Below are 27,114 nucleotides of genomic sequence, written 5' to 3' on the forward strand. Positions count from 1 at the left end.
GACCTCCCCGGAGTCTACCTGGTGATTCCGCTCCTTACCCTCCCAGTCCAAGCTCCAGAAACTTGTTCCATGAGTGGGCTCGTGGAAGACAACACATGACCTTGTGAGGAGTGTCTTGAAGGTCTTCCATCGGCCGAGTTCACTGTGTGGTTCAACCCCAACCCTGCCTGGCTTTCCTTGCTGTCCTACTCATTGGCCATCAGAGTGACCCAATTGTGCACCCGTTCTTCTTATTCCTTACTTCAGGGAAGGGGCTTCCGGAAGAAAGGGTCTTCTGTTGTGTGCCTCTGGTGTGTTGCTTTCACTCAGAGCAGGGCAGTCCGCAAAGCAAGAATTCAATACATATACTGTCATGGACTAAATGAAAAAGCTTTTAATGGTGTCAGTATTACATCATTCTTCTACAACTTCTGAAGATTGCTTTCCCCTGGAGATACTTAATGTTAGTTATGAACTCTTGTACCCACAAGTAACTTAAGTAACAATGGCTCAGACCAACTGAGTTTTGTGTTTCTCACAGCAAGAAAACTGGAAGTGAGTGATTCTTGACTCTAAACTCAGTTGAATTTTTCACTTGGCTCTTAAAATGGTGCTGCCATTCCACCCATCACATTCACATTCAAGACAGTCAGGGAGGAGAAGAGAAAGTGCCAGAAAGAGCTGTAACGTGTCCGATTTGTCTAAAATTAGAAAGCTTCAGCAAAAGCCATAAAATGTATTTCTGCTTATATCTCATGGGCCACCCCTGTTGACTGGGAATGGGATATTTACCTTGTACAGCCTCTGGCCTTTATATTAGAGTTACAGAGTGGGTAAAAGGATTTATAGTGGGGAACTGTCATAAAGCTTTCTTCAATTTAATATAATTGTTCAGCTCCACTGTGGAATATCAGAGAGAGAGAGTCTGAGATTGGTTGTAAGAAACCCTGAGATTTCTTTCTGGTTCTTACATAAATCCCTTGTGTGACACTGAATGAACCAAATTAGCTGGTCGCACATTGCCTTTCTTAAGTCTGAAGTAACTTTCAGTGTGATGGTTGCGACCCCATGTGGGCAGGGGAAGCCCTGTTGTTACCGAGCCGCTTGACAACTAGAACTGCCTCAACCACTGTCTTCTAGATGATGTCAGAATCCAGCCTCACAGTGGTTGCTTGGAAATCAGTGAAGCCTTCTGAGAACCCAGCAGTGTGGGTGTTGCAGTGTGGGGCCAAGCACCTTCTGCTTCCCCCTGTCCGGGAGACTGGTTGCCTCTCCAGGGGGCCAATCCCATTGCTTCCTAAAGGTGGAGAGAGGTGGTGGATAAGGCCGGTGGAAGTGTGGAGCATGGAGAAGAGGTAGGACCCCAGGAGAAAGGCCTAGGTGGGTGTCATACCCACTCCCCTAATAAACCACCTTCCCTTCTTCAGTATGTGCTTGGGGTACCTATGCCTCCTACCTCAGAGCTTCTAGTGCAGGTGTTTTTGTCATCTTAGATGCTGGGGCAATCATCAGTAATAGCATCGATAACCTGCGGGTCTTCACTGTCGGAAAACAATCTAGGAAAAATGGGTAAAATTTGAACAGACATTTGACAAAAATTTATAAGTACTTAATGCATATGTGATCATCAGTTATCAAGAAAATGTAAAATAAGTCCCAGTGAAAAAACTAAAACTCCATCGAATGGGTGGTGGGTGTGATGATTGATATTGATTATTGGCTTGATTGGGTTGAAAGGTGCCTGGGAGGTTAGTAAGGTACACTTTTGAGTTTGTCAGGGTGGGCTGCGGGGCAAGACTGTGCGGGTCGCATGGGGTCCCAGCCCCTTCCACTCTAGCTCTCTTCCAGCTGTCTCTGCTTCCCCGATGTTGTGCACTCAGCAGCTTTTCTCCTCCACACCCTTCCTTCAGGATGGTTCTGCCGTGGAGCCGGTGACCATGAACTGAATCCCCTGATACCTCGAGTAGCTTGTGTTGGGCGTTTGGTCACAGCACTGAGAAGCTGATCAAGGTCACTGGTGGAACCAGAAGCTGGGAGGATTCTAACTGGAATTCGCATTAGTTGAGAGGGGAATGTGAGAGGGGAATGTGTTTGGGAAGCACTTTTGGCTATTAAAAGGGTGGACACTCCCGTATGAGTCAGAAATGCTATCCTTAGGCATTTAATCAGCAAAATTAAAAATACATCACAAAGACTTGTATACTGGTCCTAGTAATTTGGTTTTTAATAGACAAAAGTTTGGGAACATCTGGAAAAAAGCTACACGTGTATCCAACAACATGGGTGAATCTCAGGAACATTTTGCTTGGCAAATGAAACCAGACGTACACATGCTATAGGATTCTCTATGAAATCCTGAAAAAGACAGATCAAGCCACTAGTACCACTAATAGCTAGTGATCAGTGCAGGGCCGCAGGGCACTATTGTGTGATGGAAGTAGCCCATCCCTTGGCCCTAGTGGGCACATGCGTGTTGGTGTTTGTCCAAACTCAGCAAATTGTACATTTGGGGTGCGTGTATTTGTTGAGTACAGATTATACTTAATACAAATGAAAAAATTAAATAACAGATCAAGTCATTTCCAGCTTCCTAGCCTTCTGAAACCTCAGATCTCTCCAAATCAAGGTTCCTTGTTGTGGACCACACAGCTCTGCAGTCAGCTCTGTCCCCATCCTCAGCCCTGTGTGGCCTCTGTGCCCTGCCCTGTCCTGCATTCCTCCAAGTTTCAGATCCACTGGATGCCCAGGTGATCTCTACAGTGAATCGTGTAATAAGTTCTCACTGCGGGGATCTGTGAACATCAAGTCCTGGACCCCTCCACAGGCAGAGGGACACTGGCCACCCGCCTTACAGGTGGAAAAGCTGAGACCCAGAGAGGAGCCTCTATGTGTCCCTATGAACCCTGGGCACGTGGAGAAGCCTGCCTAGTGCTCAGGAGGGGCGGGGCAGCCTTCCCTTGGGGCCAGCTCTGTGCTCTGTTGGTGCCAGCTGCACCTGTGCCCAGGTGAGAGGAAGCAGTCACGAAAATGACAGCAGGAATGCAGCCATTCCCTGTGTGCTCACCTTGCCCAGCCTTGTTCCGGCTGTGAGCTCATTTAATGCTCCTGAGCCTGGAATGACCCTCAGGCCCCTGTGCTTCTCTCACCTCCCTGTGGCGGCTGAAACTCATCTTACCTAGAGTCTGTGTAACCCACTGAATGCGTTCTAGGCTCAGACTAGAAGAGAAGAGTTCAGACCTTGTGGATCCAATGCCTGGCCTTGAACATTTTTACTATGCAGCCTCGGGTCCTTTTGTTACCACTTTGACTTAGTGATTATGGCCTTAAAGTGCAGATAGTTCATTCCCTTTGTGGCTGGTTGCATTGAAAACCTGGGTTCATTCTCACTGAGCATCTGGTGTCTTGTCAGCCCCACTGCAGGTCCCGCTCCCGTGGGCCTCCATGCCACAGCCAGGCGTCCCCCTCTCCATCACGGTCTTGCTGCATCACTGCCCTGGCTCCATCTCCTGAGATACTGTCCACCTTCTTAAGGTAAATCCCAAACTTGCTATGCGGATCTTCATGATCTCTTGCCATCAGGTCTCCAGTTCCTCACTAGAATTCCCAAGCTTGCTTCCCTGCTTTGTCTGGGCTCTGAGCCTGGCCCCCAGCCCTTCTCTGAGCTGAGCCTGGCAGTGACTGAGGAGCTGGGAGTGTTTTCAGTGGTGCAGTAGGTGCTCAGCAACCCCAGCACTCACATAGAAAACAAATAAACATGGGTAGGAGATTTAGCTCAATGGCTCCGGCATCTGTCTTGCAAAGCACAAGGACCTGGGCTTGATCCCCAGTACAAAACAAAAACACAAAAAAACCAAAAAAAAAAAATCATGTAAAAATAGGCCCACCCCCAAAATCAAAAAAAAAAAACAAAAAAAAAAAAAAAAACCAAAAAAAAAAAAAAAAACAAAAAAAAAAAAAAAAAACCAAAAAAAAACCACCCCCAAAATCCAATAAAACAAACAAACAAACAACAAAAAACCAAAAAAACCCAAACCAAATAAACATGTGACACTGTGACCAGAAGGGAAGCATATTACCTCACTGAGATCATCCATAAACATCATCTGCAGCAAGCATCATACCTAATAATGGCAAGACAATGAAAACTATCTTTCTGGACTTGGAAGTGAATCATAAATGTCCAATGTCATCACTTCTGTTACACATTGTATTGGCCAATTCAATTTAGAAACAAACTATTTGAGGTGGAAAAATAAGACTGTCTTGGTTTGCAGATGGCATGACTGTATAAGCACAAAATATAAAGAGATTTTTTTTACATCAATAAGTAAATGTGGTAAGAAGTGCTAGATACAAAATCAAGATGAAAATCAATCGCATTTTGTTTCGCAGTCATAGACACTCAGAAAATTAAATTAATGTTGCCACTTAAAATAGACAGAAAGAATAAAATACTGAAGGCCTAATTTAATGAAAGACATTCATGACTTCTCCAAGGTAAACAATAAACCATCGACTGGGTAAGTCACAGAAGGAATGCATAACTGGTTGTACTGCTGTTCGTGGATTGGAATCTTTAGCCTGTGTTTACAATATAGCCTGTGTTTATTAATATAGACTCACCATGACTCCAGTCAAAACTGCAGAAGACATTTAAATGGACCCTAAAGGTTATGGAAAAAGGTAAAGTATTAAGAATTGTCAGAAGGACAGCGTGGAGAAATTCCTCTGTCACAGCTAATGAAATGCTGCAGCTCCTGTACCTGTGCAGCAGACAGGGACAGACAGAGTCCGGTGGAACCCAGCAGTGACCCAGAGGTAGGTCTGTGCGAGCACAGGCACCTCATCTACACCGTGGTGACAGCAGTGACTGGGGAGAGGGTGCTGTCTTCATCAGACATGGTGCACAGAAAAACAGCTAAAAAAGACCATGCCTTATTCCATGTACAAAAGTCAGTTCCATGCCAACTTTATACGCAAAAGATACAACAGAGAACTTATAGAAAAAAGTTCAATAAGCAAGATCTCTTATGCAAGGCACCAACTGCATTAAACACAGTTAGAACTGGATGAATTTGATTTTGTTAAAAGTAGGAACTTCTATTCATCAAAATATCACATTAAGAATGTGGAAAGATGAAGCACAGAATGGGGTAAAATATTTCCACATTCAGAATCAACAGACGACTCCAGCCAGTATGAAAACAAAAAACAAAAACAAAAATAACCCCCAACTTTCCACAAAGCCATAATCAAAGGACATTCAAACCTGTTAGAATAATGGGAAAATTCTTAAAATGGCATTTAAAAAATTGGGTAGTAAATCAACAAATGGGGTTCATTCTCATTAGTCACTGCCTGTTAGTCACCGAGGTACAATTTCAAATCATAGTAAGATGACTTATGCAACCACTAAAATGACTAAACTTTGGCAAGCCTGGAAAATGCCTCTTACTGATGTAAAATGGGAGAAAGCAAAGATCTCATACACTTCTGGGGGGACTAAACTGGTCTAACCACTGTGGTAAACGCAATGTAGTGAATCCCTCTGACCTAGCAACATTACCTATGCCTCAAAATATATACGCAGTTCCTAGTGGCTGGAGGTGTAGCTCAGAGGTAGAGTATATACTAATATGTACAGTGCTCTGGGTTCAATCTCTAGCACACACACACACATACACACACACACACACACACAAAGAATGAAAACAAAGTAAAGAAGGAAGAGAAAACAAAAAGAAAGCAAGTGACAAAACTGTTAAGCAGCTTTAACTCTGACACAGTCCAAGCAGAGAGTAGCTAAGTACAATCTGGCACATTCACACCAAATATACACAATGAGATGAAGGTGCCACTGACTCCATAGAAGGATCTCACCAGCTGAGCAGGGGAGAGGCTGTCAGACTGTGCTGCCTGCTCTGTGTTAGGGCGGGGAACTGGGCGCACCTGGGTCCTGATCTGGGGGATCTGAGATGTTTTATTCCTCTCCCAGGTGGAGGCTAGTGTGCTGTTCCCCTCATAATTACCTGTCAAGCTGTACATTTTGGATTTGTGTTCCTTTCAGTCGCACTCTTGTTATGGTTCAATTTCTAAAACTTTTTCAAAATTGTATGTAGGTGCCAACCTCATATGTTTTAGAGTGGAAAATAATAGACCTAACTGTGCTATTTTATTCAGTGCTCTGTATCTTGTGACCATTCCATAAATACTGATGAATTTGCATTAGTTACTGGGAATATCATTACTGTGGGTATTATTTTCTGAGAATGTGTGCAAGGGGAAAAATGTCTCAAATCAAATCTCGAATGTCAGAAGCCACATTCTTCCCTGAGCCCTGGTGGCAAGCTTTCTCTTGTCTATGAAATTTGCATTATGCTGCTCCAGGCCCCATCACAATGGGTGGAGGAGAAACTGGAACACTTTAGAGGTTTTGCTGCAAGCAAAGAGCATTTGCAATGATGTTGATTTATCCTTTAGTTCATTTTCCCTGATGAAATTCAGATCCACTGAGAGGAGTCTGCTCAAAACCCACTGAAATTAGTGCATATCGCATTTTGCTATTGACCCCTAAAAATGCAGAAAGGCTGGGTTGAAATCATGAATTGAATGTGCTTTTAAGGACTAGATGTGTTTCATTCACGTAGGACACCCGTGCATGCCATCTTTACAAAACTGCAAGAGGGACAGAGGCGTCGAAGCTGAATTACAGCCTCCTCTCATTCATTCTGCACCGATAAATGTGTTGTTACCAGGAAGCAAAATCGACAGGCAACTTGCATTCTTTGGCAGAAAAACATTGTTTTGTTATTATCGTGGGGTTGGGGATTTCTAACAGAGAGAAGGCCAAACAGCATTAGAATACAAGGTTTATCTGACTGCCTGAGCTTTCTCCTTGGGAGAAGGAACTCTCCCATTAGCAAGAGGAGTGCGCACATACCAGATTCTGTTACAGGCGCTCACACACAGCTGCTGGAATCAACTCCTGCTAGGGGCACACAGGGCTGTGAATAGCAAACGTGATCTATGCAAATACTTTCCCATTACAAATATAGATTATTTCCCTCTTTCCATAAACGATGGCAATCATGATAAAAATGATGCAGTATGTTGGGAAGCAGAGGGAGGGCACTTATGTTTGGCTCCATCAAATTATGCACCTTTTATCTTCTAAGCTAATGGCGTTGTGCTTATAAGCTTTGCATCTCCTCATTTATTTCCCAGACTGCAAATAGTTCTCCTTGTACTGAACCGGGATCTGAAGGCCTCACAAATGACCGTGCCACTTGTTTATCTGCTCCCATGCGTCAGCATGGAGTGGGGCATCTGCCTGAAACAGCAGAAATCCGCCCTGCGTCCCCTGCAGACCCTGGCCCTCACCGGCCAGCCTGCAGTGGACACTACTGGCCACGCTGTCATCGAGATGGCTTTGACTATGATGGCCGAGCTTCACTGTCACTTCAGACTTTGCCTCCGAAGTACCGAGTGTGAGCTGCAGGAGAGCCTAAGTGCCTAGAATATTCGCATTATGCCAACAGAGTCATAAACGCCAATTGAATGCAGCCACTGGAATACAGGAGGGTGGCTTGGCTTCATAGTGTCATGCAGATGTGGTCCAATTTATGTCTCCAGGTAAGCTGTCCTGCACCCTGTCCCTGGGAGGTGCTGGACAGACATTCCACCCATCTGAAGCAGTAAAGCGAGAGAGAAGGATGCAGGCAGGGACAGGAAATGGGACCCTCGGTGGAGGAGTTTCCAGGGAGATGGTGAGGGGACCCCAGACTAGCTATGCCAGGCACAGAGGACCAGGTCACAGAGGTAGAGGCTCTCAGGACAACGCTATGTGGACCAGACAGCAGGTCCCCTCTCTGTAAAATGGGTGCAGTTTAACAACACCCCAGGTGCCGAGAGGCGTGAGTGCATGGTGCAGGGTTGTTGAACTTGCCCTCCCTTCTTGCCCTAGGAAAGGATTTCACTCTACACATGAAGTTTTTCAACAACAAGCTCCTGTCCAAAGGCAGAAAAAATAGCAAATTCTGTTTCAACAGGCAGGTTGAGCTGGCGAATAACACAATTTTAAAATAATTTTGTAGTAGTAAAGACAATTTACATAGGAAACAGAACTCAAAGCTGACTTCTTGAATAAAATAATTTCCATTGCTTAAAAGGTCAGCATTTGTGTAAAACCTGATGTCTCGAGGAAGCGTGGAACGGCCCCTGTCTCTGTTATTAAAAGCCATGGCAGGAACATATATTATCCCATTTCAAAAGATGCTCAGAAAATGTCTGTCCTGGAGCTTTGGGTGAGTTAAAATTGATCTCCTGTAGCTTGTCCCACTTTTGTATTCTTAGCCACAGATGAAACAGTTGCTATAGATTATAAGGCAAACGGCTCTGAGGGCTCTGGGCTTGGCCGTGTTGCTATTCTAGGGCTTGCTCCTGGTGTGGTCTTGTCTTTCCTTTGTGATCCCTTTGCAGAGCAGAGGGCCCCCCACAACTCTCACACGTGCCCCAATCCAGGGCTCCAGCTGCCTGTGCAGTGGTCACACCTAGTCCTCAAAGCCCACGCGCTTTTCTGTAACGCATGAGAATGCACTCAGGGTGTCTCTTTGAGGGAGGCTTATGTACGGTACGAACAAGTGTGGTGGTTGTTCGACGCTGTATTTTTAGAGAAGTTGGAGGTTGAGCGGAAGGTGCACAGCTCCGTGCTCCTGTCTCCACATGCACAGCCCGCCCTGCTGTTACCTGCTTCCCAACCCCTGGGGCACATTTGCTCCAATCCACAACCACCTCCGTCCACGTTCTATTCAAGTTTGTCTTGGTGTCGCGCAGCCTGTGGTTTGACAGGTGTGTGCAGACACGCGTCTATTTCAGCAGTGTGCAGACCAGTTCACTGCACCGAAAATCCTCCATGCTCTGCCTGTGGCCCCTCCCTCCCCATAACCCCAGCAACCACTGATCTGGCACAAGGCACCATAGTTTTGCCTCTCCCAGAATTTCATGTGGTTGCAATCATGGCGGGTGCAGCCTTTTGCAACTGTCAGCTTCCACTCAGCAGTATGAATTCAAACTTCCTGCGTGTCTTTTCTTGGCTCGATAGTGCTTTTCTTTTCAGCACCGAGTAATGTTCCATTATCTGCATGAACCATTGTTGACAGAGACACTGCTTTCAGGTGGAAAACTTGGAGAGAGGGTGGGGGCTGTGCAATTTGCCTGCATGGTTCTGTCTGATAAACATGACGGCTATTTTTGGCCACATCATGCAAACTGGATTTCTCAAGGTAGGTCCTTGTCAGGCAAGGGATCTGAGATTGGTGAAGGCAGGGAGAGGCTGTCCTAAGAGGACACAGCACACGCCGAGCCCCCACCGTTCCAGGGAGATGCGCACAGGGGAGCGGGGAATCCCCGAGGGCCAGCTGCACTGCGGGGCCCGAGGCTTGGCTCCCATGCAGCGCCGTGAGCTGGATCCTTCTGGTGTGGCTGGAGGTGAGCTTGAATTGGACTTTGGGAGGCGTTCGTATCACGCATGAAAAGCCCTCCTGGTTACAGACACATGATGAAGAAGGACACACGGGAGCTGAAATGTGTTCCACACAGAATATTTAAAACCAGAAATGGAGGAAGTATGCAGATGAAGACACTCAGGGAGAAGAGAGATTTTTGAACCGATCTCGGTGGCTAAAGAAAGCTGAATTTAAAGGTGGAAATTGGTGGTGCACACCCATAATCCCAACACTTCGGGAGGCTGAGGCAGGAGGATCATAAGTTCAAGCCCAGCCTGGGAAATTTAGCAATATCCTGTCTCAAAATTTAAAAAGGGATTTAAACGGGCTGAGGATGAAGCTCAGTGTTAAGGTCCTGGGTAACACACACACATGCATGTGTGCATACATGGACACACACACACACACATACACAGCTGAATTCAGTCCAGGCACAGAGCAAGGGCTCAGATATTTTCTAAGGGACCAGTGCTCACTTATCCAGGATCAAGGACCTGATTTGCAGTGACAGTCTTGCAGAATACTAGCAGTTTTGTTCAAGTATAATCAAGAAACTAAAATAAATAAATAAATAAAAATTCACAGGACACTTTTTAACAGCCTGGATCAGTCAGAAGTTGTGTTGAATGATATTAGAAAAAATAAATGTTAAAGCACAGTGATACACATTTGGATATTCACAAAATTTCACAACCTATTTTATAAGTACATATATGTTTTTCAAGATACACACCAAACCACTAAGGTGAGGCCAACCAATAAAAAAGAAAAAAAAAAGAGTGAAGTTGGAGAATAAAGGTTAAAAAAAAACTAATAAAACCAGAAATGAGTGTTCCGTGAACCCCAGATTATGGTACCATATTAATGGGGGGCCGTGGTCAACTGCACACTTCACCCTCAGTGCAAGGACTTTTGAAAGAAAACCCCATAAGTCAGAGGGTGTAAACGCACACCTGGGGCTCTAATTAAATGTGTTCTGGGACCTGACAGGCACAGTCTGGGGAGCTCAGAGCCCAAGGGCAGACAGAGTGACGGCAGGGCCCAGAGCCAACCGTACCGCACAGCTGAGGGGCTCAGGTGCCCTGGGACTCAGGCTTCTTCTTTGACCCGAGTACCTTGGGCTGGGGTGGCCCAGTCGCTTCCGTCAGCAGGAGCTGGTTACCAGGCATGCACTGTGCATACCCTGGGGCACAGAGATCATTCCTGAGAGTGAATCCAGCTCCGTCCACTGCAAATCTTTGATGCTGACCACACTTCGCTGCTTTCCCGCCACCCTCATCCAACGTCCCATGAAACCCTCATGGCCTGAGCTACTTCCGAGGGACGCACACGGATAAGAACACAGTCCCCTCTCTGAGACAACCTCAGAGCAGCCATGGTTTTCCAATGAGATGGGTTTGCAGATTTTTTTTTTTTTGCCAATTTATATATGCATTTTGAGAGATGGGTACAATAGTCCAATATCCACTTCTATAATTGTTCTAGGCCAATGCATCACTGGCTCCCACATTTATAAAGCAATATACTCATTTACATTTACATTGTCACCGTCAGATTTCACAGATCGATCACCATTCTTATGTGTGTGTTGGACACCATCATCTTCATCATCAGTCTTGACATGGTCTGAGGGCACTGAAATCACGTCTCGGTCATGTGGGAGACAGGGGCCACAGTCTCCACTGAGGTTCCTCAGGGGTGGGCATCGGTTCTTGGTGCCTGTTAAGAATACATTCATAATGCCACCTGTCCTTGGACTGCACCTTCACGGAAAGTCACAGGTGCAGGTCCACAGTGAACCCTCAAGGCCCGGTGTCACGATCGGACCGGTAGGGAATGACACAGGGAACCGTGAATGACTTCATCTTTGTTTCACTCGTTTGGCTGACCTCATGCATCTTCAGATCCAGCACCAACATAGCATAATTTAGGCTTCGGTGTCTTCCCCAGATGCCGCTATGCTATAAAACGATGTCATGAGTGATGGCTCCCCACGGTGTCAGGGCTTTTCTTAGTGACAACGATGGGAAACACACTCTTACATGGACTCTGACCCCCTCGTATCTCTTCCTATCACAAGTGTTTGGCCCGAGCGAAGCCCCTCTCCCTTTGATACCAGCATGTGGGCATCCACTCAAGGCTCTCTGCTTTGTCTTTGAAAGCCACTCAAATGACATGCGGGTGGGAGGCGATGCTGGGAAGACCCAGGCTGCTGGAAGACTGGCTCCAGTGTCAGGGGAAGGCCACTGGTTCCCGGTGCCACATGGCCTTGCCCAGATAGTCACAGCATCGGCCTGATGGGCCGGGACAAGTGCTGTCCCCAGAGGGCCTGTGAATGCTTCCAGTTGGTTCAGAGGTCTGGGGGAATCTGCGTTTCCAGGGACCCCTGAAGCTCTCATGCCCACTCGATTTTCCTCCAAAGTGCGTGTGTGCTCAAAGCATCTGTGCAGCTCTCTGGTGCCCACAGGAGGAAACCACACCTCCTAGGCTTCTGACTGCCAAGTTCTTCCATCCTTCCTCGCCTGTGTCACACTTCAGATATGAAGATTGTGTGTACTCTGTGATATGGAAAATATACCACAGGGCCCTCTGACGAGCTTCAGGGTAAGGGTCATGTTCAAATTACCCGATAAACTCATTCCCCTCTAATTCCGCCTTCCACGTCACCTATCCTACCTCAAGTAATTCTAGTTGCAAACCCAGCTTCCTGGCTGCTGCATGGCTTGCTTTTCTGTGTACACTGTTGCATGCAGCCCTGCACATCGCAGAGTTCTGAAGCCCTGTTTCTGGCCAAAGCCCCTGCAGGCCCTCTCCAGACAGATGGTTCTCCGGTGTGAGTGCAGTCGGGAGCTTTAGATCCAGAAATCCCATGCCGACGCCATGGGGAAGGGGCTTGGGGGTGACGGGTGACGAGGAAGTGGATTTTCCTCATGCAAAGATGAAAGTGCCATCTTCTTAAAATTCTTAATTCAACTGGAAGTGAGAAATAATTACCTCCTCTGGCCATCACAGGTGAGGCGTCTGCAGAGAGGAAAATGGGCCTCACCCTCGTTGCTCCCTGGGTCAGAGCCAAGAGCTGCATTAGTCAAAAAGGCTTCTTCAAGGGCAGAGCTGCTCTGATGAAAGCCCCGCGGGAGGAAGTGGACTGTGGTGTTCTGTGGGTGACTCGGTTGGAATCAGATGGGGACTTTGCTATTTTTAATGAATCTCTTTTTCTATTTGTGGAACATGCAGGTCCAACAGTTGGAAGCGGGGCAAGCCAGAATGTGGCATTCAAAATGTCTTTCCAAGCGCTCATTGATCCGAGCCTCTGCCGGTGGCTGGCAGTGCTTCTGGTATTGATCTTAGAGGCCATTCTCCCGTCAGGTCCCACGGCACAGGGAGACGTCGCCTGTGCTCCTGACCTGGGGCGTCCTGACACAACACAGACACGGACTCTTCCTCTGTGCTCTGAGAGGTTCAAATGCAAAGTTAAATGCGGCCCTGCATAATGGGAAGCAGTCTGGCCTAGGAGCATGGTCTCCAGGCCTTAATGAGCCACTGTGTCTACGCTTCGGGAGCCCCATTGTGTACCCGCATTCAGACTCTCCAAACACACTGCATTCCGCGCGCACACAGCGGGCTGTGATTTCATTTCTCTAAAAGCCAGAAAGCAAATATCCATTTCTGGTATTGAAAGTTTGGGGTGATTGACAGTCATCTGGTCACAGGGAAAGCAGGGAGGATGAGAAAGCCTCACATGGGCTCGCAGGCAGCTTTCTCGTGACATCTGGTGTGCAGCGCTTTGTATGTATCCCATCTGAAAATAATGAAGAAGTTGATGTAAATAAACGCTTGGAGCCACGCTGCAGTGACAGCTGGGTGCTGGGAGCGGAGCGGAGGCTGTGTTACTCACCTGTGTGTGCCTCCTGCAGCAGACTTCCTGCTTCCTTGGTGTCACCTGAATACCGGATGCACAGTCATGAGATGCACAAAGAAGCCAGCACGGCAGCAGCACAGGGTGCGTGGGGGAAACAGCAGGGTCGTGGGGACCCCTGGGCTCTGGCCCTGGCCTTCTGAGGAACCCCCTCCTGACCTCAGATCACACAGTCCCGCTGACTTCCGGTTCAGTCCTTTGTCAAAGCAGGAGCCTGGAGCTTCGACTTCTGGTCTCCATCCCTTCCCGGAGAGAAGTCTGGGTGGACTTGTAGCTGTGCCTGGGGTTCCGAGTTGGTCATACTCAGGAAATTCTGCTCTACCTCTGTGTGTCCTTTTACTGAGGATCAGGGGTCGCTCGGGTGCAGATGGTTTGCTCTTCTTATCAATCAGCTGAGAAAGCACCAATTAAGGCCTGATTCTGGACACATCACCTGTGGGACTTTAGCGGGCTTCAGGATGAAGGCAGATTTTCATGGAGAGGACAAAGATGCTGGTTTCCAGGAAGCCCAGATTCGTATAGTGACGCATCCATAGTGGATCTCTCCCTGCAGTGGGGTGAGCAGACGTCCCTCCTGATGACCTAACAGGTCCTCCCCGCAGGACCCCCCAGTGAGGCTGGGGAGCCCCAAGACTTCAGCTTGAGCAAGGAAAACTGTGTGGCCACCAGGTGGCGCTGGGACACAGAGCGTCCCTCGGGGGGCCCCCCTGTGACGGGGTCCAGGGCAGGCCAGGGCCCCGACGCAGGGGCCACAGCCCGAGGCCCGGAACTCGGGGACACGGACTTGGGTGTCCGGTGCAGCTGCTCAGAAGCGCGGTGTGGGGTTCGGGCCCAAGAGAGCCACGGTTCTTTTGCAGCAATGCATTTATTGTATCTACAGGTTGCAGATGCAGGGTGAGTTCTGGGGGGCCACGGAAAGCAGGAAGGTCAACTGGGAACAAGTCTGCTTTGGAGGCTGTGTTTGAAACTACAAGCCGTGCAAAAATGTGAGCTTGATATCACAGGTTTTAGCTAATAATCCAAGCCAGAAATGAGTAACTAGGGACCAATACACAGGGGCAGCCTGGCTCACTGACACCGCAGGAGGCCGCAGATCCAGCCTCGCGGAGGTCTTGGGCCAAGGAGACAGACACAGCCCCACCCGTCCGCGCATGCACAGCTGGCGCTGTCTCCGTGCGTGGGACAGAGACCCGACCACGGGAGGTCCCCTGGGAAGTCATCCTCCTTCCTGCTGCGAGCCCGGACCTGGGTCCCAGTACAGAGGTGGGGACTGCGACAGAAGGAGATTGCTGAGAAACGGAAGAGCCGGCAGAGTGGGGAGGAAGCCGTGAGATCTTCTGGAGTGGGTGGCAGAGGTAGCCGGGGTCCCCAAGGAGAGATCTGCAAACCAGGGACCCTGGAGGAGGCTCATTGCGGGAGGACCACACGCGGGTCTGGGAAGCCTGGACGGGAGGATGGGGGCAGAGAGGCACCGGGGAATACTGTGGCCACCACATATGAGTTCAGCGCAGTAAACGTGTACGATGAATGTCTGCTGCATGCTAGGCTTTATCTATGGGAGATGAACAGGAACAAGCGAGAGGCAGCTCTCACCTGTGTGAGGCGTGCATCCTATGGGGAGACAGGCCATGAATGAGTAGGTGTCACTCCACACAGACAGGACTGAATCTGGTGGGTGCGATTTACTTGTTCAGATAGGGCAGGCAGGAAAGGCCTCGTGGCTCTGAGTGCCATTTTCAGAAAGAAAAATCTCTGATCTTCATTTCATTATTATATAAAGTGGTCTTCTTGCCACTTAAGGTTCAGAAATACAGAATTGCTTTTCATTGGCTTGTCGCTTTTCATTCTCCTTGGAAAAGGTCATTGGGATAGATGTGTGTTAGTAGCCTCAGAACATGTCCTGTAAGAGTGTATGGAAAAGAGTTAAGACACCGTACTACAGTAATCCACGTATGCCTATGTTTAGAGCAGCACAAACTCATAACAGCGAAATCTTGGAAAGTCCATCAAGAGTTGAATGAATAAGGAAAATGTGGTATTTACACACAATGGAGTACTACACTGCCATAAAAAGGATACACACGAGGCATTCATGAGCAGATGGATGCTTGTCAAGATTGAGACCATAAGATTAAGTGACTTAAATCAGATACAAAAGCTTAAATATCACACAGTTTCTCTTATGTGAGAAACCCAAAGTAGAAACAGAGCAAAATGATAGAGAAAAGGAAGTTGGGAGATCTTTCTCCAATGGGAAGCAGAAGAAGCCCTGGAAGGAAGGGGAAGGGAAAGGAGGGAAAAGGGCTGTAAAAATTAAAGGGGAAAAGTGGAAATAGAGCAAAGGGGAAAGTTACTGAGAGTTGGAAGGAGCAGGGACAGAGGCATTGGAGAAGTAAGAAGCCTCCGCCCAACTTCTCAGGATAAATGCCGTAGCCAGGCACTGTGAACCTGTGCTCATGAAAAGGCTACTTGGGTAAGAGAGATGGGTGGTGAGCAAGTGGGTCTTACACCTCACGTGCTGCCGGTGGTGTCTTCCCTGAGGGGCAGGTGGTTGGAACTGACCAGGTAGAGGCCCCAGAAGAGGAAAGGCATGTGAGGGAGACAGCCAGAGCCACAGGGACAGAGGTGGCACAGGGAGCAGGGCCTGTTCTGCTCTCAGGGGCAGGCGGCAGAGGGGAGAGAGGCCCTGAGGGCCCCCACCAGGCGTCTGGCTTTGGGACTCTGGACGTTACTTTTCCATGATGACAGACTACAGGAAGCTTGGGGGTGGAGAGGACAGGACTTGATTTCTGGGGGAAAATCAGTGGCTGCAGTGTGCAGAGCTGGTCTCCCCTCTCCAGGGCTCAGCCTTCCACTTCTGTAGCATGTGTGGTTGGGGGTCAGGCTCACGCTTCCTGGGAGCACCCACATCTCAGCCCAGGCTCATACCCAGCGGGCCCTGGCCCTCTGCCTGTCCAGGACCAGGTGGGGCCTGGCACAATGAAAAGTGGGGTTTGAGTGGGGAGGGGGGACCAGGCCAAGCTGGGCCTCATTAAGCTTGCACAGAGGGGGCTGATGTGATGTGACTTGCATTTTCAAGGGGTTCCGGTGGTGGAGAGAAGTTGGGGTCAGGTCGGGTGCACCGGGATACTGCAAACTCTGGGAGCAGGGACATGGCCTGCTCTGCTTGGCGTCTTGGGCCCTTTGCTTGGCAAATGGTGAGATTAACACAAACTGGCTACATTCAGAAGCAATAACAGAACAGAGCTGCTGTGCATGGCTCTGTGTGGGGTCCTGCAAATGCTCTTGGTCATTATGCAGGGGCTTTGTTTCCTTATGGAACTCATGGTGTGGTCAGCGACACAGAGAGACTGAGTAAAGGACAATTCGGAAGTCAGCAAAATGGTTTGTTTACAGTGAGCCCTGAGAAACCAGGACCTCACAGGAAAGTGTGCAGACCAGGAGCCATGCATTACAAACTCGGCCTAGTGAACTCTGTCCAGCGGAATCCAGTGCAACCTCGGCACTGGTCGCAGCATTGTCTCCCTGCTGAGGGCCCCTGCTGAGGGTGTGGAGCCTCAGTAGTGTTTCTGGAAACACCCAAGATTCCCAGGTAGGAAAATGAAGCCACGCAGCACCAGGCCCTCCCCTCCTCCCTGTCTGAGGGGGAAGCTGACTCCTCCCCATTCCGCTGTCCTCACGAAGAGACCAGGGCACAAGGAAACCCAAACCAGACTGCGTCTTCACTCCCTGCTCACGCCTGTCCCATCTCCATTTGTACCAAGGATGAGCCGTCTCTCTTGTGATATCTCATCCCGGCCCCTTCATCTTTTCCAGGTGGACTCGGGATTTTATGAGATCAGAGCACTTATGACTCCATTTAAGAAACTGGGTGCAAGATTTCAAATGCAAACTTAAGTAGAAGGCCTGGAAGGAGCTCCGTGTGAGGTGGGGACCCCGAAACCCCTCTAGCTCCCCAGTGACTCCACTGTTCCTTCCTGGCCATAGGGCCCAGAGACACTAGGGGAAGAGGGTGTTGGGGGGATGGCTCACGGCTGGTGGAGCTGAGCTGTCCCTGAGCAAACTCCCCAGGCAGAGAACCAGGAAGTCAGCTCGGTCCAAGTCCAAAGCCTCGGAACAAGGGAGGCCAGTGGTCTAACTCCAGGTCTGAGGCCCGTGGTCCCAGAGCACATGGCCTGCTGAGCGAGGCCGGGGTTCCAAGGCTGGAGACCTGGGCCTTCTGAGTTCCAAGCAGGAGGCAGGGCTGGCCTTGCAGGAGCACTGGGCTCCCCCTGCCCCTCTCCGGGTCCTGCCCACTGGATCCTGCCAGCCTCCTCCAGGCTCCTCCAGCTCTCTGGGTCTGCTCAGCTATGCCAGTCAAGGGCTGGGCCATCCGGGTATCCCCTGCAGCAGAGGAGGGCGGGGCTTGGGGCCTTCTGAGCCCCAGAATGAAGCCAGCTTTGCCTGCCTGCTCTGTGCATGTTCCTGAACCCTGTCAAGTTGATGCCCAAACTGTCTGCTTGGCCTGCTTCCCCTCAGATCTCCGCGCAGGTTCCACTGCCTTAGGGACAGTAGAGGAAGCAGAAGGAAGGTGACCGTCCCAAGGGCCAGAGTGCCTGCCAGCCAGGTGAGCGGTCAGTGTCAGCCCCATCCTGCCTTGTGGAGAGCAGGCCAGGCAGCTGAGGGTTGTGAGAATGAAGCAGCACTCCGTGTCGCCTGACTGGGCTGGGCAGGGGAGCCCGGAACTCCAAGAACTCCGATTTGCTCTGGAAAGCTCATTTCGGCCCTGCTGACTGGGGAGCCGAAAGGAGTGGGCTACAGGGCCAGTTGCCCGCTCCTGCTCCCGAGTGGTATCCCTAAAGCATGGAGACAGCCTGCCCCTGGGGCTCATTTCCCTTTCTGGACACTCACGTTCTGGCTGCTTCTGCCAAGAACATGCCGCCAACAGTGTCCGTCTAATTCCCACCCTGCTGCCTGGGCGTGTTCAGAAGTGACCACACAGGAATAACAGAGAAACGGCTCAGGAAGCAAGTGCACCCACGGAGGAGAAACCCGTGGCTAGCAGTCGTCAGAGGGACACGGTGGTCATCCACACTCTTAATTTCTGCAAAGCAGATGCCATGCTTTCCCCATGCACCTCAGCCTCAGCCCAGAGTGAGGCTGTTCGTTCCTCTTGGCTTTATCTAATCTAAGTCTGTAGTGTTGACTTTTGCTGTTGCCTGGTTCTGGTCATTGAAACACATTTACCTGCATGGGAAAAAGTTCTACAGCTTCTTGCATCAAGGGGTCAGTCATTTTTAAAACATTGAATTCAAATGTGTTGATGGGAAATGGAGAACACAGTGTGAGATCTGATATAATTACTAAACATTTCCTCTCTGGTCCTGGTCCCTTTGCATGCATTTCTGAGTGGAGACAGCCACATCCGAGCCATCTGGAAATGTGATCTCATCCACTGGGGAAATTTCACTCTGAAAGCGAACCAAGGTTGTCATCATTTTAAAAAAGCCAATTCAACCCACAGCTGCCTGCCAGGCCACAGGCTGGGGGGTTGGAGCTAATCCATCTGTACCTCAGGAAGATTCTACTGGAAGGACACAGGGAGAAAAGGCTGCCGTGCACACCAGTGCTGGGAGTGTGCTGTGGCATCCTTGCTGGGCGAGTGGCTTCTGTGCAAGGTTCATGGATAAAATCCTCACTTTAGTTCTCACCAGCATGGAGACCTTGGTCAGTAGCACTCCACGAAGCCTCAGCGTCCTCAGCCCAGCATCCCACGGATGCCTTCCCCTTATTGTTCTGAGAATGTAATGAGATCCATGGCTTACAGTCAGAGCTTGGTTCATCCCATGCTCAGGAAATGTTAGGCCTGGTTTGTGGTTCCCTTTTCCTGTTGTAACTGTTCTTTCAAAGCCTTGGAACCGCCACAGGCTCTGTCACACTGGTGCAAATCTGTGCTCCAGAGGGAATCTCATTCCCGAATCTGGTCTGTTTCGTGCCAATCATACAGACACAGTAAGTCCGTCACCGTGGGGACCCTTTGGGAAACTCTCATGAAAAGTTCGCTTTCCCACAGGTTTCTGAAACCCCCTGACCTGAGAAGAGTTCGTAATTGATTTTCCTCTCAGTTTTACCTACCAAGAGTCTTGGGTCTGGAAACATTGCTGTCCTCAGCCTGCGGTGCTAGCAGGAGGCAGCTATCTACCAACCATGCCCAGCCAGCTGTTCCCTTGATTAGGAGTGTGTCTGCCTGCAAGAGACGGTGGTGGGGACAAAGACAAGTGAGCTGGTGCCCTCCTACTGGACCCTGTGGAGAACACTTCCATGTGTTCAAAACTGAAAGCAAATCGCAGTGTTCGCTGTGGTTTCCACGACTAATTCCAGGGGCAGAGGCAAAGGACCCAAGGACCCTGTGTGGATGCTGAAGGCCCCAAGACAGCCTCTGTGCCTGATCAAAGATCAGTGGAAAGTATACCTCAAATGAGCAGCAGAGATGCCACTCAGGTGGGGAGGTGAGAGAGCTTGCCTGTCCGGCGAAGGTTGTCTGGCTTCAAGATGCAAAGGAACCTGGTTTCTTCCTGCCTGCGCCATCCCAGTTCATAAATTGCTGCTGCTATTTCAGTCTGTTGATCACCATCACTGTCACCTTCAGCACTGTCGTCATCACTGCTATTGTTATTAGGTGTAAAGGGAGATCAAAAGTACAGGGAGGGCCGGGGGTTTAGCTCAGTGGCACCACGCCTGCCTCACAAAGCCCTGAGTTTGATCCCTGGTACCAAAAACAAACAAAACAAAACAAAACAAAAGTACAGGGAATGTTTAAAAGAAAAAAAATCTTATTACAGTAGAAGACACATTTCCAAGAGCAAGGAGATAAGTGTGCTCTAAAGAAGGTAGAGTATTTTGAGGTAGATTTAATGGCAATGTGTCTTTTACTGTAAGAAAACATTTAATTGTGGCATCATTCTCATAGATAAAACATTCATCACAATTCTGTCACATAAAAATATCATGTGTGTCTTCAGCCTCTCCGTTCATCTCATCTGACAGCTTGTGACTTCCATCTCCTTCCCAAAGACAAAAATAACCTGGAAGGGAGACGTTTTGAATCAATTCAGGACATCAAGGCAGCCAGGACAGCACAATACAGACACTCAAGAAAGAGGACTCCAGAGCTGCTGCGGGAAGTGGTAAGAAGACCGGATAAATGTGTTCAGAGTGAGGGGCCTTGGAGGGATTCATAGCAAAGTGTCTTTTACTGAAATGTGTTTAAAATTTTAACATATTTTAAAACAGGCTTAGAAATTTAAACAAGCACCCTACTTTTAGTCACATCTCCTACTTGTTATTTGCTGGCTGCAATGCTAAGCATAATACATATCGTAGCACATCCAACTCTTGAGCCCAGATGCCAGGTCCTGTGCTGCTCACAAGGTGAACAGTGACCTGTGCCTCACGCGGCTGAATGGCGTCCCTGGGACCTAAACCCAGCCCTGCTACTTCCAGACCCTGCATTCTGTAAACACCACATCTTCTGAAATTATGCCAATGCCTATTTCACCTGCTGACCATGATTGGTTAGCATGTTTCTTGGCTAAAATACTCACATTTCTAAGGCGACAAAGACTTTAGGGTAGCAAGAGCTATCTGGCCAGAGATACCGGGCCCTGCCACAATGGACGGCGTGGTGAGTGTTGAATGCTGCTGTGCAGATCGGAAGCCTTGGCCTGCATGTTCTTGGTGGCAGAAGTGTCAGGAAGCCCGGGCAAAGCCTGCAGGAGGCCTGGCACTGGGTACCTCTTGTGATGCAGTGTGAACACAGCTGCTTGGGCCCCTGTTTCCTGTTGAAGCCTCCACTGATACTTTCAGCGTCTACCAGGAGATGCCCAGTATTTCTTTACAGTACAGTTATGAATGCTAGTTTCTAAATGAGTGTATTTAGATTTCCTATGACTGTATGCAGATACAAGGTTATGTATGCAAGAGTGCATGCCTATCAGGTGGGAACCCACCAGGGCACGGAACAGCAGGAGAAACTTATGAAGAAACTGTCACTTTCCTGACTGCAGGGATGGCTGAACAGATCTGAGCAGGACAGGTGGGACCCTCTGTCATGAGGAGAAGCTCCTATCCACAGGCAGAATCTGTCCTTTGGGGCCTTGGCTCTGTTCCTGAGATCTTTCAGTTGATTGCACCAGTCCTGCCTGGACTATGTGTAACGATCTCCTTTCCTCAGAGTCCACTGATCTTGATGGTGACCACTTCTGTGGCCTTCCCAGCAAAGCCTGCCCTGGCATTGGATGGAAAGGCTGGTGAGGAGGCTGTGGTATAGCAGAGGGTGCACATGCAAAAGACGGTCACAGTACAGTGTGAGGTGCAGAAACAGGGCCGGCTCTCTAACAGGGATTCATGAAAGCAGATTTGAAAATAGTGACCTAGTCTGGTTAGTTAAGGGACACGAAGAAGGAAGAGGATCCATCCAAAGTCACCTAGAAAGCTATTGGTTTGTGTTTTTTTTTTTTTTGTTTGTTTTTTGACACCATCAGAACTAAAAGGAAATCCTCATGATCTTTGGCCCACTCTTTTACTACACTGTGGGTTGTTAATTGTGACAATAAAGAGATGAGCTGGACAGTTGGTCAGTGGTGCCAACTAAGGGTCCTAAAACCCTATCAATAATTTATGGAAGTTGTTTGCCACATTTTGCTTAGAAGAGCTTTCCCAAGATGAATAGAATCTGTTGTTTTGAGTTGCTAAAGACATTCCCAACGATAGCAAATACTTGTCTCAAATCCCAGGGACACAATCAAGACCCAGAGAACCCAGAAATTCAGGTCAAAGTCCTCTTACCAGGAGTGTAGGGTGGGCATTGGAACTCAGGGCAGCTCAAGGAGACAGGACCTTGGTCTGCCCATGGAAGAGAATCCACGGGGAAAATCTGTGGCTCTCAATATTAATTGACCACCACCAAATCGCAGAAGAGAAAAATCTCAATGAATTCCTGCTGATTCTGTGATCACAGCTCTTGCATGTCTTAAATTTTAAAAAGTCTTCTTTGACAAGACTGTACAGAGGTCCTAAATGAAGGGCCAAGAGCCTGGTTCATCCTGCTGCCTTATTTTCTTGGGTTCACACTACATTTTGAAAACTATAGTTACTTTAGCAGCTTAGATTTTTCAGAAGAGGACTTTTTCACAGAAAATCTAGATGTCTACAATCTCTCACATGACAGCCTATTCCCACATGATGGCCTCCAGTGGATGCGGAGTGGACCTGTGCCTGTAGTTATCTGATAGTCTCTGTGGAGCTTCTGTTGAAATTTTTGCTTTGGTTTCTTGCAAATTCAAGGCCCCAGTGAAAGGATTATATGTGTAATGCCCGTGGCTCACGTTCTGATCCCTCAAATTCTAGGAGCTCTGTGGGGCTCAGCCCTGGTTAATGGTCCACAGCATCATCAGGTCCAGAGCCTGTGGCTTGCCGTGGGGCCAGGAGCCTGATCCTGTGATGCAGGGACCCGTCAGTGTGTTCTATGCCCTCCTCGGTAGTACCCTGCAGGCAGCTCCTTTTGGAAATGTGTGCCTTAAATTTTTATCCCTGTCTTTAAGAACTGTCTCCCTTTTGTTCTACTTGGGTGAACCTAATACAATTTCCCAGAACATCTGCAAAGCTAATTCATCCCTGTTACCTTATATTTTGAACAACAACAGCAACAAACCCCAAACCAAAACTAAAACTGTACAAATCTTACCCTTATAACAGATCACTGGGGCATGAATTTCATTAAATGAAAGAGGAATAAAAGACAGACTTTTTCCCCCAAGATGTGTTTGGTGAAGCCAACTTACATTTGTTCGGGAGTTGAGGAAAACCAGTGGCTCTGTTTGTGACTGGGATATTCAGCATGCTCACAGCCTTCTCAGCCTGATATGTCTTGCTGATTCGTAGTGGGGAAAAATCCAATGCCAAACAGAAATATTTGTTCAGGTAGTTTCTACCCCGAAAGACAGCTGGATTAAAGCTTCTTTTATGTTACTGAGCAATGGTGTGCAATTTACATATTGTAATAGTTCTGTCCACACTGCCGAGGGGGCACAGAGTAATGGGAAGTGTGATTATTACTATGGATTGGTGGGTACCTTATCAAGACAGAGTCACTTCCTCAGGGTGATTTATTCCATGAGGAAGCTGCCCTGTTTATAGAGAACTAATTTTGCATGGGGCACCACACTAGGATGAGGTGTAAGTATTTGAGTCAATATATTTTACTGTTGCTTCTTAGGAAGGGAAGAGGAGACTAGGGTGGGGTGGGCTTCTAGCCAGCTGATTCTCCCCGCTCCTGTCGCTTTGTCCAAAAGACTTCATCTCCATAGCTTGTCCTCCATCACTGGTGGCCCAGGAATGTGACATCAAGTCCAGCATCCCAGGTAAGCAGGTGTTTCTGGAGTAGAAGCGACACCCACCAGGAAAGCCATGCACTAAGTGCCATTTATGAAACAAATGCAAGAGCAATGTGGGAGCCTTTACCTCGCCCCAGTCAAGATTTCTGTCCTTAAATTCTGTGTCCATGGTTGCCAGATAACGATGTAATTTGGGGTACACTTAGTGAAAAATAGTGTGCCCAGGTAAAGTACAGGGTAGGCTTGCAGCTAGGGACATGAAGATATCTGAAGAACCATCTGCTGCTGGAATCCCAGTGCAACTGAGCAACCTGTATTTTTATTTATTTATTAACTGATGGCTCCACCAGTGATAACTACTCATCAGGCATTGGGCGCCATGCTTATCTGGGGGCCTTCATTCTGCTAAGAAAGGAAACAGCAAATCCACATGTCACGGAGGCTGAAAGCCAGGACTTTCCCTGCATTGCCTTGGGTTTTCTTTGTGTGAGGGGTGGCAGAAAGCAGCCACAGAGCAGCAGAAATCCCTGAGTCTCTCAGGTTCCGATTGCGGGGTGATGACCCTAACTTCAGCTTCGGAGGAATTCGTGGCATAATCTTGATCATGCAGAACTGTTTTTATAGTGGTTAAGGATATAGGTCAATACACTGCTGTGTGAGTGTGTGTATATGTGCTGGTTTACATGTCACATATTTATATGTCAGATATCTATGTGTGTGGCACATGTGTATTTTATGTGTGTGCTGAGCAGGTGGATATTTTTGCACATCTGTGCATGTGGGAGTGGGCACAGCTGCAGATGCACAGGAATACACACGTGCACCCGTGGGGTGTGCACATGGACATCAGAGCACTGATGGTGTGTGTGTGTGTGTGTGTGTGTGTGTGTGTGTGTGTGTGCTCGCGCGCGCTTGCGTGGTCTGAATGGGAGTCTGAAGTCAGCCTGCCCCGGGGTAATTCCAGCTCTTCCCCTCACCCTGTATGATCATCAGCAGACATTTTGAACTTGTGCTCTTAGGCTTTCCCTTGTGTGGAAGGCAGGAGATAATCGAACCATACCATGGAGACATTGAATTATTGATTACTTTAATAGATCAATATGTGAAGCATTTGCAACAGAACCCGTTGCATGAAGAACCCCAGCAAATGTTACAATCAGTGATACTGAGTTCAGATCACATGTTTTTCTTTCTGGAAATCAGTTTACCCCTGTGTGCCTGGGCTCCTTCATCTGTACACTGGGGATGATAATCGCACACACTTTGCGGGGTTGCTGGGAAGTTTAAATGCGCCGATCCACATGAAATGCGTGATAGCCAGTGGGGTAGGGGAGCCAGAGGCAGGGCTGGGGTGCAACCTCTCCTGGGACACCTGCTAGTGGTGCGAGCTTGGGCAGCTCCTGACACTTCTGAACCTCAGCCTCCTCATCTTTATGTGGACACAGAACGAGTGCTCATTCGCTGGGGTCAAGAAAGGTGGAAAAAAAAAAAGGTATGGAAGGAGTGCAGCCAGCGCATGGGAACTGCCACACAGGAGACTGGTTTTAGGACACTGTTGGAGTGGATGATGCTCTTTCTTCCCTGGGTCTCGACTCTTCTGTTCCTCCTGCTATTTGTATGATAGGAGAAACAAGCCACACACAGCTGACTTAGGATCTCCCTCTCCTACTCTCCCTTTACCTGGCAAGCATCCTTGCAGCTCAGAGGGGATCCTGACAGGATGGGGAGTTCGCCCTCTGCTAAAGACAGCTGGCTCTCTGGGCTCACAGTGAGGGATGTGGCCCACGTGTAACACAGAGCTGAGAAGTTTATGGTTTGTGAAAGACCATAGCTGGGTGCTGCCTTGAAAATGAGTTTCCATGGATGGATGCACCGCACCCCAGGACAGGTCCCCCAGGATCTCCTTCCACACAGAGTGTGGCCCTGGAGATCATCTGAGCTCACATCTTACCTGGCTTTCATCAGCATCCAGAAAGCTGTACTTTTTGAGCATATTTCTGCACCTCTAATGAGGTTTAATCACACAAAAAGTATGTGCAGTGCAGCAACTGTACAGACCTCAAACAGTTTGTGAGATTTAACTGCACTAACTATCGGGCACTTGATCCAGTGCCTGGGGGTATAGGAAAAGCCCAAGAAAACAATGAAAAACCACAGAATGATGAAGGGTTTAGAGAATGTGACACGTGCAAGCCAACTTAGTCTACTATGTGAGCCTAGCTGGGCACTGAGTTAGAATTATTTGAAATTGGTTTCGAATTGCATGGGGGAGGTTTTGTTTCCACTTTGAAAACAGCCAACAGAATAATCCAAGCCAGACAAATTCTATAAAACAGCTCCAAGACTAGACATCAGGCAAGGAAGGGCACTGCTATGGTTTGAAGCTAAAATGTCCCCCAAAGTCTCGTGTGTTCAGAGGTGGTGCTTGGGGGAGGTGGCTGGATCATGGGTGCTGGATTCATCCATGGATTGATCAATTGATGAGTTCATGTGCTGGTAGGAGGTAGCCCTGCTTGGATGGTGTTGCCTGGGCTGTGGCTGTGACCTGGAAGGGTGCATTCTTGCCCTTGGCTCCTCCCTTCTCTCTCTGCTTCTTGTCCACCATGCTGTGGGCAGCATTTCTCTGCCTGCCTTTTCACTATGTTGTTTCTGTCTTGGAGGCAGCTAGCCATGAATTGAGACCTCAAAACCATGAGCCAAAGGAGATCTCTCCTTTTTCTTAAGGTGTAGGTGTCATTTATTTTGTCTCGGGGATGGGGAAGCTGACAGTACAGATGCTTGTCTGTAAGATCTGAGAAACATGCAAGTGAGCCTCACCTGTCCAAGTACTCTGGAGAGATAGAGTGTGCAAGACACCACACAGGGAGGTTCAGACTCTCCGAGCTGAGAAGTCGGAACTGAGGGCCTGTGCAGACAAAGGCAGTGGAGTTTGCAAGGCAGAGGATGAGTGACACAGCCACATGCAGAAGGGATGCTGAGGAGCTGCAGTGGTGATGCCCTGAGTGTCCTGTGGGAGATGGATTAGTGCACAATGGCAGGAGACATTCGTGGTTAGAGGAAGAACCATCTGAAAGGATCAGGGTAACAGTGCCAGTGCTCATGGGAGTTGTACCAGTTCCTACCAGCCAAGCTGGAAAACCTCATCATTAATATGACAGTGGGAGATTCTCAGAAGGCTCCTGCCTCATCAGTGGGAATGTATATGTCATAGACCCAGTGCTGCTCCAGTTCTCTCCTACAAATCTTACAATCAAGATCAAAAAGGATCAAATTGTGTCCTGTCCTTCCGGTCCTTCCCAAACACTGTGCAGTGCCCTGTTATGACTTGTAAGAGCTTGCGCCT

This window comes from Fukomys damarensis, unplaced genomic scaffold (genome assembly GCF_012274545.1).
Source record: "Fukomys damarensis isolate Sample0158 unplaced genomic scaffold, DMR_v1.0_HiC HiC_scaffold_12, whole genome shotgun sequence".
Taxonomy (NCBI): Eukaryota; Metazoa; Chordata; class Mammalia; order Rodentia; family Bathyergidae; genus Fukomys; species Fukomys damarensis.